A 14,285-nucleotide genomic window follows, 5' to 3' on the forward strand; every position below is an offset into this window, starting at 1 on the left:
TTTAGAAGGGAATCCTCTCCTAGATGAGCCCAAGAGGGCTGCAAACCTGGCTGACAGCTTCACTGCAGCCTTGTGAGAGACCCTGAGTCAGAGGACCCCGCTAAGCCATCCTCATGCTTCTGATCCATAGAGCTGGGAGATAGTATTTATTGTTTTAAGGCTATAAGCTTGGAAGTGATTTGTTTTGCAGCTCCATATAACTAATGCAACCCCTTAGTCTTTGAACACTGTTATTGCTTTACTAGTGCAACACAATTTCTCAGATCCCACTTTGTATTTTCTTCTGACTTAGAATAAGCACTTCTCCAAGTTTCTCTGGTTTCTTTTAGTGGAGAATGGTGTTTAGAATACAAGATCTGGGCACAGAATGTGTTCATTGTTATAGAGATGTCATCGTTTCTACATCCATCCAGTGAATAGAGCTAGAAAACACATATAAAGAGCCTTGAGTTTACACTCGTATTTCCAATTTGCTTTCACCATTACACGACTCTTCCTTACCTTTCTGAATTATATACTGTATCTCTTTTCTCTTAGAGTGAAAATCTTGGTTCCATATCTTAACAGCAGAGGATTAACATTACAAGGAAGTGGAGTAGTGAGTGTCACAATTTTAACAATGATAATAAGCTCTCTGGCTTTCCTGGAGTCTCTTCCTTATAGGGCCTTTATTTCTACCACTTGAGATTTATTTGTTTGACTCTTGAGGGCTTTTTGAATGTTAGAGTTCTCTGTCAAATTTTTTTAAAGAATTGTTTTCCAACTTAGAAAAATGATCCAGAAAGAACAGAATAAAAATAGAAAAATACAAGTAAACAACTCTTAATGGCAAACCTATGGGATTTTTTTGTTTACCTGAACAAAAAACTTACATTGAGCCTCTAAGATGTGCTATTTACTGTTTAAGGCACTGAAGGCTCAACGTTTCTATTTCTGCCTGGAAGGACTTATATTCTGGGGAAGGATTTTTATACATGTGTCAGTATAATTGGCAGGCCATAACATAGAGGTACATAGAATTTTCTCATGTTAGATGTTGTCTAAAGAACATATATTTTTTCAATAATAGGACATAATAATTTGTTTTAAAGGGAGCAAAAGATCAAAGGGAGATACAAAGAGGAAAAGAATCTTTTTTTAAATTGGAAAAAATGTTGCAGGCAAACTAGTTTATTTCATAATTTTCATTAAATTCTGATGAATTTAGCAAGAGGACTTCACAAATAGAAGTTTTGCCTATTAACCTTTCTTCTTCAAATTAAACTAGATTGTTATTCTACATTTTGGTCAACAGTAGCCTGCATATTATAGTCAGCTGTCATGTTGTTGATTAAAACATATGGAGAAAAATATTAATCTACTAATTTTTAAGTTTCCTTAGATGATTAAGCCCCAGTTTTACTTGTCTGTTTTTCTAAAAAATTATCATTTAAAAAAAGTATACATTTGTGCTTTAGCTAACCTCTCAGATGAAGCCTTTTAAAAATTTTCACAACTGTAATTCATACTAAGGCTCCCAAAGAACAAGCTAGGGCATTATTGCATTAATTTGTTTAGTATAATTCATAGAAATCCTTGGCAAAAGGAGAGGAGTGGGCAGAGAAACAGAAAAGGAAAGCAACTCAAGTGGCATTTATGTTTTTAACTTTAATTGCCTTTGACAGTTTTGTTTAAGCTTATCCATATCAGTTTTATTTTATTTATTTTTTGTTGCTTAAATTGGCTGAATTGATGATAATCCTTATGGAAGCAAAAAATATGTAAAATGACTTTGATAGAAAATAAATCAAAGCTGACGTTTTAAACCTTTTTGGTGATAAACATGCACAACCACAAAGCTTTCATTAGTGTCAGAGAAGTTAATTATGGGGAAGTTCAGGGTATTTATAGATAGTAGTTATTCACAGTTTATGAGTTTTGTGCTAGTCCTGTGACACATAAGGCTTTGCAGAGACTAACCATGTATGAGTGGATGAGAGAAAGCCCCTAATGATGGAGTCTTATGTGGGTCATTTATGAAAATCTTTATTAAAAACATACTTTACTAAGCTGTTGCTTTTTCCTCTTTACCTTTTTAAGTTCCATGTCTAGTTCATGAGCATAGTCATTGGAACAATGCTTGTTCTTCTGCTTCCAGAGAAGAGAGTTCTGATTTGCAAAGCTGAAATGAAAATCAGAACTTGCTATTGACTGGTTGCCTTAGGCACCACAGATACAGAGAATAATAAGACAAAACCCTTGCTTTCACAAAGTTCCCAGCTTTTAAGCCCATTTGAATCATTAGCTTGGACACAGACATCTACATTAGGGGTGTTTTATAAGGAAGTGTCAACCAGTGAGGGCCATGGGATATCACTGGAAAATACCCAGTTAGGAGAATACCTTATGGACTATTTGAGTTCTCCTGTTCTTTGTAGTAGCCCTTGAACCAAAGGAATTTATGTACTTAACTGTCTTCTTGCTGTGTGATAGCTAACAGTGAAGTAAAGGCTGTGAGGAACTGACCTGGTTCCAAGGCCTTTTAAACAGCAATCAGTTTGATGGAGGTGTCCACTCAAAGTGGTTGTGAGTCATGGTTAAGGGATTGTGACACATCTGAAAGGCAAAATTTTGTCACAGAAAAGAAGAGCTTTCTGGATACATATATTTTTGTAGAGACATCTGGGAACTTTGATCTGAGAGAGACCTCATTGCAGAGAAATTGCTATTGTGAACATACTGGTGATAAAAACCTTTAAATGCATATCTTAATTAAATCTTATATTTGTTCAAATGGTGATCACTGGAATTAACAGTTTAATGTGTGTCTATGAAATATTATGCCAGACATAAGGATAAGTAGATATTCTAGCGATTCTTGGAAAATTCATACTTCCTCTCTGATAATTGATTTTAAATTTATTTTTAATATTCAGTGAAAGTAGGATAGCATTAATAAATTTCACTCAAGATTTTCACGTTGTAATTCCGTGGTCTTCAAATAAGACATATAGAAATAATGGAAGTTAAAAAACGTGTATAACAAATTTGAAAGGAAAGACACTCATGTATTTGACGTAAGATACAACATTCTCCATGATCTAGCTTGTAACTTTCCTTTTGAATTCTTGCCCCATCCCGGTGCATATTATTTTCCTTCTTTTTTATACAAACCAACCTGTTGGCGACAGTTCCCTAGTGTTCTAATTTTTCCTGATGTCTGTACACGCTACCACCTCCCTTGTACCTTCTGTGCTTTTTATTAATGTCTGCATTAGCCTGGAGGATATTATCCGTAAGAAAATTATATTGCTCTTGGCCAAGTCCCTCTAATGAGACGAGGCCAATTTCTTTTCCCTTCTGGTCCTATTCCTTTTATCCCTTTTGCTCACACTTCTCTGGGCCCTTTTTTTTTTTGTTTGTTTTGTTTAATGATTTTTATTTTTTTCCATTATAGCTGGTTTACAGTGTTCTGTCCATTTTCTACTATACAGCAAAGTGACCCAGTCACACATACATATATACAATTCTCTGGGCCTTTTTGACTCATCTCCCTTGTGGTAGTTGGCTTCTCTGGGAAGTAGCTATTGAGACTGAATAGAAGTGCACAAGGGGAAGGAGAGGGAAGGAGGCAGAAATTAGCAAGACTGCGAGCCTGCGCTGATGACATCCGACAGAGAGGTCTAGAGCAGTGACTGCCCAGTAGAGGGGTCTCACATTGAGTGGAAATAGCCAGCCCTTGTATCACTCTCTCATTCAGTCATTGGCTAGCCTGTACACCCTCAAAAAAGAGTGAGTTCAGCGGGAAAGCTGGGACAGACCCTGATAGAGTTGATGGCTGGAGGCTCTCAGTCTCACATGACTTGAAGCTGGACAGGGTGACCTTTCTCGAGGAGGAATATCTTTCCCTCCAGGATACCGGTTCCATGCCTGAGATGGAGCAAAGTCCTCAGCACTCCCAATTTTTGCTTTTCACAGGGGCTTATTTTCCTTCTCTGTGTATTAGGAAGGAGTCTTAGATTTTTCAGACTCAAGATAGTAAAAATAAGTGATCCTTTCTTTAGCTGATTTTAAGAACCCCTCCAAACATGACTGTGTTGCCAAATTTGAGGGCTCCATCTCTTCACTGTATCTCCTCAGTCTCTAACATACTGGGAGAAGAAAAAGAGAGATGAGGGAGATGAATGAGTTAGATCAGCAGTGACCTTCTTTGTGGAAGTTTTCCTAACACCTTCCTCTAGGCTGAATTCACTGTTTTTCAACTGTATTTGCACTATATGCTGTGAATACCTCGGTTACAGCACTTAGCACACTGTATTCTCATGGGTGATTTTCTTGTTGGCTCTTCATTAATTAGACTGGACACTTGTTAAGGGCAAGGAAATTCCATGTTTGTGATAGGTGCTTCAGTGTAGATAGATGTAAACAGATTTAAACTCTGTGCTGGGACTGTGGTAACAAACCCACTGTGAATTAAAGCTATATTTAAGTGTTTTCATCAGAGATTTCCAAACCATTGAAAAAAATGTACTCAGTAATCAATCAACACATTATAGAAATATTTATAATACACATTAGTACAAAATTTGGAAAACTAGCAGTTTTTTGGAAAAAATAAAACGTTTGTAATTGTGCTATCTAAATATACTCACTATTTTTCTTCCTTTGTGATTTTTAATTTTTTTCTTTCTTTTTTTAGGGTTGCCCTAGCAGCACATAGAAGTTCCCAGGCTAGGGGATGAATCAGAGCTGCAGCTGCCGGCCTACGCCACAGCCACAGCAGCGCCAGATCTGAGCCATGTCTGAGACCTATACCACAGCTCATGGCATCTCTGGGATCCTTAACCCACTGAATGGGGCCAGGGATGCATGTTGGTTTTGTTACTGCTGAGCCACAGTGGGAACTCCTGTGATTTTTAATTTGATTAATAATTTTTATTAGTTGACATATATGAATACCCATATAGTTACATCTAATATTAAAACATTTACCATGTTATTTAATATTCATCAAAAATTATTTAATTATTTTTCTATTATTGAAATTTAGGTTGTTTCCAATATTTGCTTTTATGTATATCTTGTCATGAGCTTTCTTCAATATAAGTCTTTTTTCTCATCTTTGAGACTATTTCTTTTAGGATCAACAGCAATACATTTACTAATCTTTGTTCATGTTGTCGAATTATTTTCCAGGGAGTTTACACCAGTTTATCCCACCAGCTGAGCATGAGAGACCCTTCTCACTACTTTGCTGGCAGTGCTGTTAACTTAGGAGGACAATTAACTACGCAGTCAAGGTTTTCGCTCTGATTTAGTTGGTATGTCTATTTATTAATAACTTAATATGTTATTTTATCCATTCATTAACCATTTATATGCCATCTTTGATAAATTTTCTATTCATAATTCTTCATCCATTTTTCAATGGAAGTGTTACAAATTTAGAGTCCTTTCTATAAATTTAGTGATTTTTTAATATGGCAACTATTATTAAATGGCTGTCATTAATATAAATAATTTTCTCAATTTGACTTGTCTTTTTTGTTGTTGTTTTTTTTTTGTTTTTTTTGCCTTTTCGCAATTTCTTGTGCCGCTCCCGTGGCATATGGAAGTTCCCAGGCTAGGGGTTGAATCGGAGCTGTAGCTGCCAGCCTATGCCAGAGCCACAGCAACGCGGGATCCGAGCCGCGTCTGCGACCTACACCACAGCTCACGGCAACGCCGGATCGTTAACCCACTGAGCAAGGGCAGGGATCGAATCCCAAACCTCATGGTTCCTAGTTGGATTCGTTAACCACTGCGCCACGACGGGAACTCCTCAATTTGAATTGTCTTATAATTTTATGAAGTTTTTCCTTTCAGAGGGCTTCTAATTCTACATAGGTGAATTTAACAGCATTTTCCAATGATGTGTTTCATTTGTGTCTTTATTTACAAAGTGTTTATCTTTTCTGCGATCAGTTAAATGGTTGCGTTTCTGTTTTCTGCTTTTATTTTTGAATGAAATTCGTTTTAATGAATGATAGTTTGAAATTGTGATCCAACTTAATCTGTTCTTCAAAAGTGTAATTTCCCTAAAACTTTTAGACAATTCTTCCATATGCATTAGTTTGCAATGCTTCTTTTTCATCTGTTATGATCTTTTTTATTTTATGGGCTTTAAGCTGGTCTAATCTTCGGTTGATTTGTTTTCCCATTCTTGAAACAATATTTACAAATGTTTTATGGATGCTTGAAAAGAAGGCATGCTCCCTCTTAATGGGAGACATACATACATGCGTCTGTATAGTCAACATTTATTTCAGGTCAATATGAACTGCCTGCAGAATTCAGGTGAGTTATATGAATGTGTTCAACAGCCAGATGTGATTCGTTAGGGAGTGGGGCCAATGAGGTGGCAGGGAGAACACATACCAAGACATAAACTCAGATATCGAAAAAAATTGGTACTGATACACTTCCTCAGCCTCAGCTTTGTTTACAGAATAAATTTAGCTTAGTGTCCCTTTATTTGCATACCCCAATATGCCTAATTATATTGGATGGTGACAATTTTATCTAAAATAAAACAATTATAATTGCTTTTGCTTTCTGAGAGGAGGCAAAATGATGCATATCTTTGGTTGGGAAAAAAGATTGGAGTGGGATGAGAAAAAAGACTGAACTTTCAAAGCTTTTATTAATTTTTCTATGTTCACCTCAAGCCATTGAGTCATTTACTTATCAGAGCATGCGATGTAATCTCTGGACTTCTGAAAAGCTAAGTTACTGTGCAGATAAATAGTGAGTTTTGGGGGATGGCAGCTTGGGCAAGTGGAAGGAGAAATTAGATCGAGACTTTGTTTTTGTTGAAGAGTAAAATGAGAATTAAAAATTTCAACAATATGTATTTATGTTTAAAAATATTTAAAAAATAAGCAGACTTTTATCTGAAGGGGAAAATACTTGCATTAAAATAAAATCTATAGAACTCTAAGTACAAGTGAAGTGAAATTAGATAAACCAGTTAGCACCAACTTGTGTTTGTCCCAGAAAAATAAGTCTTCTGTTCTTGCGTTGTTTTATTCAGCAGTATTTGATATCTTTTTCATAGACTTGGAAACAAATCAACTAAGAGTAAAGTTATCACCGAGAAATTATTATATAGATGCCAGACACGACACCCTAGGACCACTTACTATAATATTAAGACATGTTGAGGAAATTAGCTGGAGGTACAGACTTGATCTCCTGTGCTAGAGAAGAGCCGCAGGCTAGCAGGAACAACTCACACATGGGAGATCAGCTATTTCAATGCCGTGAGCACCACAGCATTGCCGTGAGCTGTGGTGTGGGTTGCAGACACGGCTCAGATCCCGTGTTGCTGTGGCTCTGGCGTAGGCCAGTGGCTACAGCTCTGATTTGACCCCTAGCCTGGGAACCTCCATATGCCGCGGGAGCGGCCCAAGAAATAGCAAAAAAAAGACAAAAAAAAAAAAAAAAAATCCCTTAAGAGAATCTCCTCTTGCCATCTTGGCTTGACAGCTAGGAAAGTAACTTTTTCCATGAACATTGCATCCCATAAGCCCAATGACTTGAAAACCTTCTCTTCTCTACCTTTGGTTATCACCTTATACAGGAGGTTGGGGTGGGGTGGAGTTAGGATAGGCCTGGATGGGGGTTATAGCCCCTGATTCTTCTGCTTTTCATTAGATCTTGTGTAAGCAATATTGATCCCCAGACCCCCTCTTTAGAATGTGGTTTAATAACACTTCTTTGTCCTCAAGTCTGAACTCTAATCATGTCAGTATAATTAACAAATTAAATAAACAAATTACATAGTTGCATATCCATGTTGCTAGAATCGTTCTGCTCAGTATTGTTGCCTGGAGAAAATCATGGACTAGAACAGGCAGAATATCACGTGCCTGTGGTCTGTGTGGCGTCCGAGCGGTGGAATCATCACGTTCCATCTGTCTCTCCCTGTTCTTATTACTCTGCCCCCGAGGGCTAGGCTGGTTCATGTGGGAGGGAATCAAGAGACTTGAATCTCCATGTGCAGATTAAACACAGAGTTTTATAGAATGTATGCAGTGTTGTGCTGGTTAACTGGCCCTCCAAACAAACAGAAATCCCCAACCCCAACCCAACGCAAACCCAAACCACTGATATTTGCAGTGTTTGCTGACTTCCAGGCTATGCATAGTCACTATGCAGAATTCAGCTTGCTGATGTTAAGTCACCGAATGGGAAGTGGGAGAGAGATCCACATAATTGGCTCTTAGAAGGCAGTGCAAGCGGGCTGCAGTGCATTATTGACTGTTTGGCATGGATCTATGGAGTCTGATGGAAAATGCGGATAACCTTTCTGATATGTTCCACCCAAGCTGTTTTCTGAGATGAGATGAAATGGAAATGGACCTGAAAAAAGAGCAATAGGAAAATGTTCTGTTAGTTTTCTGGGGGAAGCAGAGCTAGGCAGCAAGGCAAGAAGCTAAATTTACCAGAATAAAATGGATGAAACTCATAGTAGTGAAGTCACCAAACATGAACAACTTTTAAGAGCCGGTTGGTTCCCTAGTAGGTGTAAGTAGTTTTCTTGTCACTGGCCCAAACTTTCACATAAGTTGACTGCAAATCGAAAAAGGCCTGTCTAAACTGTTGTTAGGTAAATGAAGAAAAGTGTCTGTGTCCCATGTCTGGACCTATACACAGTGAATAAAGGAGAATGAGACAGAGGGCAAGAATCTAATGGGGTTGAGAGGGCAGGAACAAGACTAGAGGAAATCCTGAGAAGGAAAGACATGGGATTTTCCCCCCAAGTCTTGGAGAGGCCCTGAAACCTTTGCCTGAAAGATAGTGGGGGTATTTGCCAAGTTAATTTTTGATAGGAAGATGACGTTAGCTGGCATCTGGATGTTATTTATTCTACTATTAAAAATAAGAATAACCTTATTTGCTCTGGCCAAGCTCATAATTTATTACTATGATTGTATTTCTGTTATTTACTCATATTTAATAGGCTTGTTTTGTCTTATTATTTGAGCCATTAAAATTCACAGCTATTATAAACTTATTTGCATACGTTTCATTAGGTAAAATTTCTCTTTGCTTACCCAAGAACATGATATGCTTTTTCACTTGTTCAGATCTTCTTTTGTATCTCTCAGTCAATTGAAAAGTATTTCTTTGTAAATCTTAGTATTTCTTCTTAAACCTTCTTAGGTGTAACAGAGACTTATGGTTGTCCCCTAATATCATTTTCCCCCTGCTTTATCTGTCGTGGATGCCCTGAATTTTAGCTGACACTTGGCCACCTAGAACTGAGGCTTTATTTGCAGGTAAACCTGGCTTTGACAAAGTTTTGGACAATGGGATGTAAATGGAGGTGGTATATGCAATTTTGAGGATGTTCCTTAAAGGAGAAGCATCTTTTTCTCTTTCTTCTTATGGTGGAAATGGACACTATGGCTAGAGCAGAAAGCTGGAAGGAGCTGGGACACTTAGGGATCTGTGGAACTGCTGTTCTAGTCCTGGGCTCCTTCCTGGTGGAATTTTCACATGCAGCAGTTGCTATTTGTGTGTCTAAGCCTATTTGTATGGGTTTTGTGTTATACATAGCTGGACTTAATGCTAATTTATATAGCAAACATTTAAAAAAAATCTCTTTATTGGTATTGCAAATGAAGTGTTTTTCTCACTGTATCTTCTACTAGATTATTTTATGTATGAATTAATATATTCACTTTATATCTTGCTACATAACTGAGTTTGCATATGGTTTGCAGTAGTCAGGGAACAAGGATGGGATCCAAAAGGAAGGGAAGTGCTCGTTCATGTGATAGCTTTAGCACTTGAAAGATATGGGGAACAGTGTTTATTATAACAATAGCGGAGATGATTTGCATTTATTAATTGCTACAGAGGTTTCACAGAAAGAGAATGACAGGCTCAGAGCCTACTAACTACCAACTTAGGGCACTTCATGAAAGCCAAAAGGCTTGCTGAGAGCCTTGGAGTTCCTGCTGTGGCACAGTGGGTTAGGAATCTGACTTCAGTGGCTTGGTTGCTGTGGAGGTGCAAGTTCAATCCCTGGTATGGTGTAGGGGGTTAAAGGATCCAACATTGCTGCAGCTGTGGCGTGAATCATAGGTGTGACTCGGATTCAGTCCCTGGCCTGGGAACTTCTCTATGCTGTGGGTGGGGCCATAAAAAAGAAGAAAAAAAAAAAAAAAAGAGAGAGAGAGAGAGAGAGAGCCTTAGCTCTTACGACTCCAGAGCCACCTGTGCTGGAAATTAGGCCTGAAATTCGATTATAAGGCTGGCAGAATTACAAGAGATTGAATTAAGAGCCCTAGCTAGTCCTCTATACTAAAACCAAAGACCTGGAATGGGGACTGGGGACTGGGGACCTTTGGGTAGATGCTCTTGAGAACCACAAACCCACAGATTCCTGTGAAACCCCAGGCTGGCTAACCACCTCCCCCTTGCTAGAGAATATCAGCCTCCCACTTCTTGGAGGCAAAGGCCTTATCTGAAGCAGATTTCTGAAAAAGATTTTTATTCTCCTCATGGTCTTTTACTATTTACCCTTATTTTTTACAAGTCAATAGAGCCAGGTCCCCATGTGGTTTTCCTCAGAAGTATTACTTCTTCAGGAGGTGTGTGCTGCAAGGTATGGCTCATATTCACCAGCAGGAACCAAAAAAAAAAAATCATATGTGGAAATGGATCTTGAAGATGCTCAGCCAGGACGGGAAAAATATAAAGCTAAGTAGCTTTGCCTTTCATCTTTTTTCTCTTCTTTCCATCAAACTTTTTGTTAAATAGGTTATTTGGCTTTGCTTTTGGAATCTAGATTTCTAGTTTTGAAGACAGGTGTTTAAAGTGATTGGGATTTGACAAGAGTGCTTTGAAAGAAAGGAGATTACTTATATGTTGGAAGAGCCGTGGGAAATATGTCCATGGGCTGGTGATCTAATGAGGCAAAAACGCTGTTTTGGGGGAGATGTTGAACAAGTCAGGTAGAAGAAGAAGGTGTGGTGAGAAAGCAGGACACTTGAATGAGTGTTTTTGGAGGTGGAGCAGTTGTGGGTGGTGACAAAAACTGGGGTACAAATCTGGTTGTAGGTGTCTGAGTTGGAGGCGGAAGAGGTTACTTGGAACTAGTAGACCTTGAAACTTGAAGGGCTGGATTTTGATAGAACACTGAAGTTCTTCAGGCAGATGGCAAGATTTAACGTGAAGAAGACTGTGGCCAAGGTGACACAGGCATTCATTTCATTTGTTTATAGTAACAAGAAAGGGGCAGAAGTGGGTAAGCAATGAGATCCTTCTCTATAGCACAGGGAATTATATCCAGTCCCTTGTAATAGAACATGATGGAGGATAATATGAGAAAAAAAATATGTGTATATATATACACACACACACACACTCAACTGGGTCACTTTTGCTGTACAGTAGAAATTGACAGGACACTGTAAATCAACTATAATGGAAAAATTTAAAAATCGTAAAATAAAAAAAAAAGGGCAGAGAGAGTAGTAAAATTACATGAGTCTCATAGAGAGGATGCTTCATGACAGGGGTGAAAGTAATGGTTTGAAAGCAAAGATGTACTCTGTGGAGTTCCAAATCCGTAAGAAGACAATGAAAGAGAAAATAGTTTCTTCCTGTATTCTTTTGGATAGGCAGATATTTTTCTCTCCATCCAGTTAGATCAGTCTTATTGTTTGTAAAAATGCCTCCTAAATTCCAACAATATCATTTCTGTCAGTATGAATACATTTCACATGGGAAGTTGTGAGAGAGAAGCTTGTGAGGCTGCCAGCCCAATGCCATTTTAAATGGAAGTTTAAATAAAATCTTTATTATATATGTCAGCACATTATTTATATGCCAGTGGGAAGCCCTTTTCAGTTTATATAGATTTTAAGATTTTATAATATTCTTCAGCTATTATTAGCTTGAAACAAATTGATGCCAGCAAAAGTAGACAATTTAACAAAAAATTCATACCAAGTTTTTTTTTAAAAAACAAACTGGTTCTCAGAATGATTGATCTGCTAATTTCAATACTAGTTTAAAAGCAACATTTTCTGCCTTTCAGCATTTTCCATGACGTTTTCTTTTATTTGTTTCTATTTTTGCCTGTTACTCCCTAGAAAACAGTAAATAGAAACTTCTAAAACAAATGGCTACTGTTGTATTTTGTAGTTTATTTTAAAAATATACAACCCAAAATATCTGCCATAATCTGGATTGCGTTCTCAGAAATGATTTAGAGTTGATGTTTCCCAACTGGAAATGATAATAGCACATATGTGGTGACTAGACAAACGCCAAGGTGAGCACTGTGCTGTGTGAGGAAGCATTTGAAGGAGTTCCTGTGGATTCTGTTCTCTTTTCTTGTCTTATTTTCCACTAGTACCTCCTGGACTTCTAAAAGCAGAAACACCCAAAGCAAGATTTTGAGTAATTTGAGAAACTTCCTCATAGAGTAGAAATCCAGTGACTTTATTAGCGTGAATAATATAAGAACAATTCTGTGCAGGCCTGCTGTGCTTTTGAGAGGTACATTTTATTTTTGCTGCTAAGCCTTCTGGTAATTACCATTATTGTTTCAAGACTCACATTTTTCTTTTTCCCTTTTATATTCAGTCAGTTTGGTCTTAAGTCATATCATGTTGGAACCAAACTTGAAATTTGGGCTAGAAGTTGTAAGATGAATTTAACCCGGGGCATCTGATGGTGGCATTCTTGCTGCATTTAAATGTGCTGACACTACCGCGAAGGAAGGGAAGCTCTCCATTTGTCTCCCCCATTTTTTAAAGTTTGCAAAAAGATTACTCTCAAGCAGCTTTTAGATGGTGCATTTAAGTTTATGCTTTATTCTGCCTACCTATTCTGCTGGCATGTTTTCTTAGAGTATCACTTTGACCAAGTCAATTACCCAGAGCATATAAGGCAAACTTCATAGCCTGATTATCAGGGTCCTCTGCAGTCTAGGCTTATCAAACTATAATATATGGTTAATTGCCTTTTCAAATCTAGTGACATTTCTGCCTAAATATTTGGAACTTTCAGCAACAATCATGTTGTTTCCCTAGAATATGATTTTATTATGTCAGTTCTATCTCCCTGGGATATATACTTATAAAAAAGTTATTATTTAACTGTCTCAAAGTATGCCAGTCTTGTGCATGAAATTGCACCAACCAGATCCTGGCTCAGTGCATCCCTGTGACCAGCAATTCTGCTTCTTAGGTATGTGAAATACAAATTCCAATCAAAAGAGATGCACAAGAATATTCAAAGAAGCATTATTTGTAATACTTGAAAAGCAAGGTGGTCTCACTGCTATGGATAGGGTTAGGGTTAGGGTTAGGGTTATAAGCAACCCTGAGTTGCTCATAAAAGCAGTTGGCCTTCAATTATAAATATCCATTAATAAAGTGGATATAACTGTATCTTGGTATATTTATAAAATGGATTATTATACAGCAATAAAATAACTAAATTACTGTTACATGCAACAACATGAATACATTGTCTAAATATAAAATTGAATAAAAGAAGCCAGAAATATTAAAAAAATTTGTAAACTTTAATTTACATAAAGTTAAAAAATAAGGAATGGTTAAAAATCAAGGAGAGGGAGAGATTGGTTGTTGGCAAATTAGGATTGTCTGGCTGCTGGTGGTAATCTAGTTTTTGCCTTGGGTAATGGTCATACTCATTTTTTAATAAGTCATCAAACTATTCACTTACATGCATCTTTCTGAATCTAAGTTAATTAAATTTTTTTTTTTTTTTTGCTTTTTAGGGCTGTACCTGCAGCACATAGAAGTTCCCAGGCTAGGGGTCCAATCAGAGTGGCAGCTGCCGGCCTACACCACAGCCACAGCAATGTGGGATCGGAGCCGCACCTGTAACCTACACCACAGCTCACAGCAATGTCTGATCCTTAACCCAGTGGGTGAGGCCGGGGATCAAGCCCTGATTCTCATTCTGGTTGGGTTTGTAACCTGCCTGCTGAGCCACAATAGGAACTCCAGAAGCTAGGTTATTATTTTTTTTTAATCAAAAGCTTATTCATAAAAACTATAAAAAGTCTTGATTTCCATTTTTAGGAATCAAGTTTTGTTCATAATATCAAAGAGGAACTAAATGTTTCAGTCTTACTATTATAACAAGAGCAGAGGGAGATTGTAAAAGAACAAAATAAGGAAATAAGATGCACTCATTTAAAATTAAAAAGAACAGAGATAATTCTGTAAGAGAAAGACACAAGGGACAGAAAAGAGGGGAAAACGTGATAT

General features: G+C 37.5%; 1 long non-coding RNA gene across 16 annotated transcripts in view; it reads left to right on the forward strand.

Moving 5' to 3' along the window:
- The window catches only part of LOC102158976 (uncharacterized), a 928,007-nt gene that overhangs the window by 266,415 nt on the left and 647,307 nt on the right, over window positions 1-14,285 (forward strand). For all 16 annotated transcript variants that reach the window (XR_014813165.1, XR_002346438.2, XR_014813169.1 and 13 more), the window contains one exon: window positions 5,176-5,300. This is a non-coding gene — a long non-coding RNA (uncharacterized LOC102158976). The remainder of the gene's footprint in view (window positions 1-5,175; window positions 5,301-14,285) is intronic.

The sequence above is a fragment of the Sus scrofa genome, chromosome 8 (genome assembly GCF_054392235.1).
Source record: "Sus scrofa isolate SSC_HxYL_T2T_F1_AM1 chromosome 8, Sscrofa_HxYL_maternal_Yorkshire_Landrace_v2.0, whole genome shotgun sequence".
Classification (NCBI taxonomy): Eukaryota; Metazoa; Chordata; class Mammalia; order Artiodactyla; family Suidae; genus Sus; species Sus scrofa.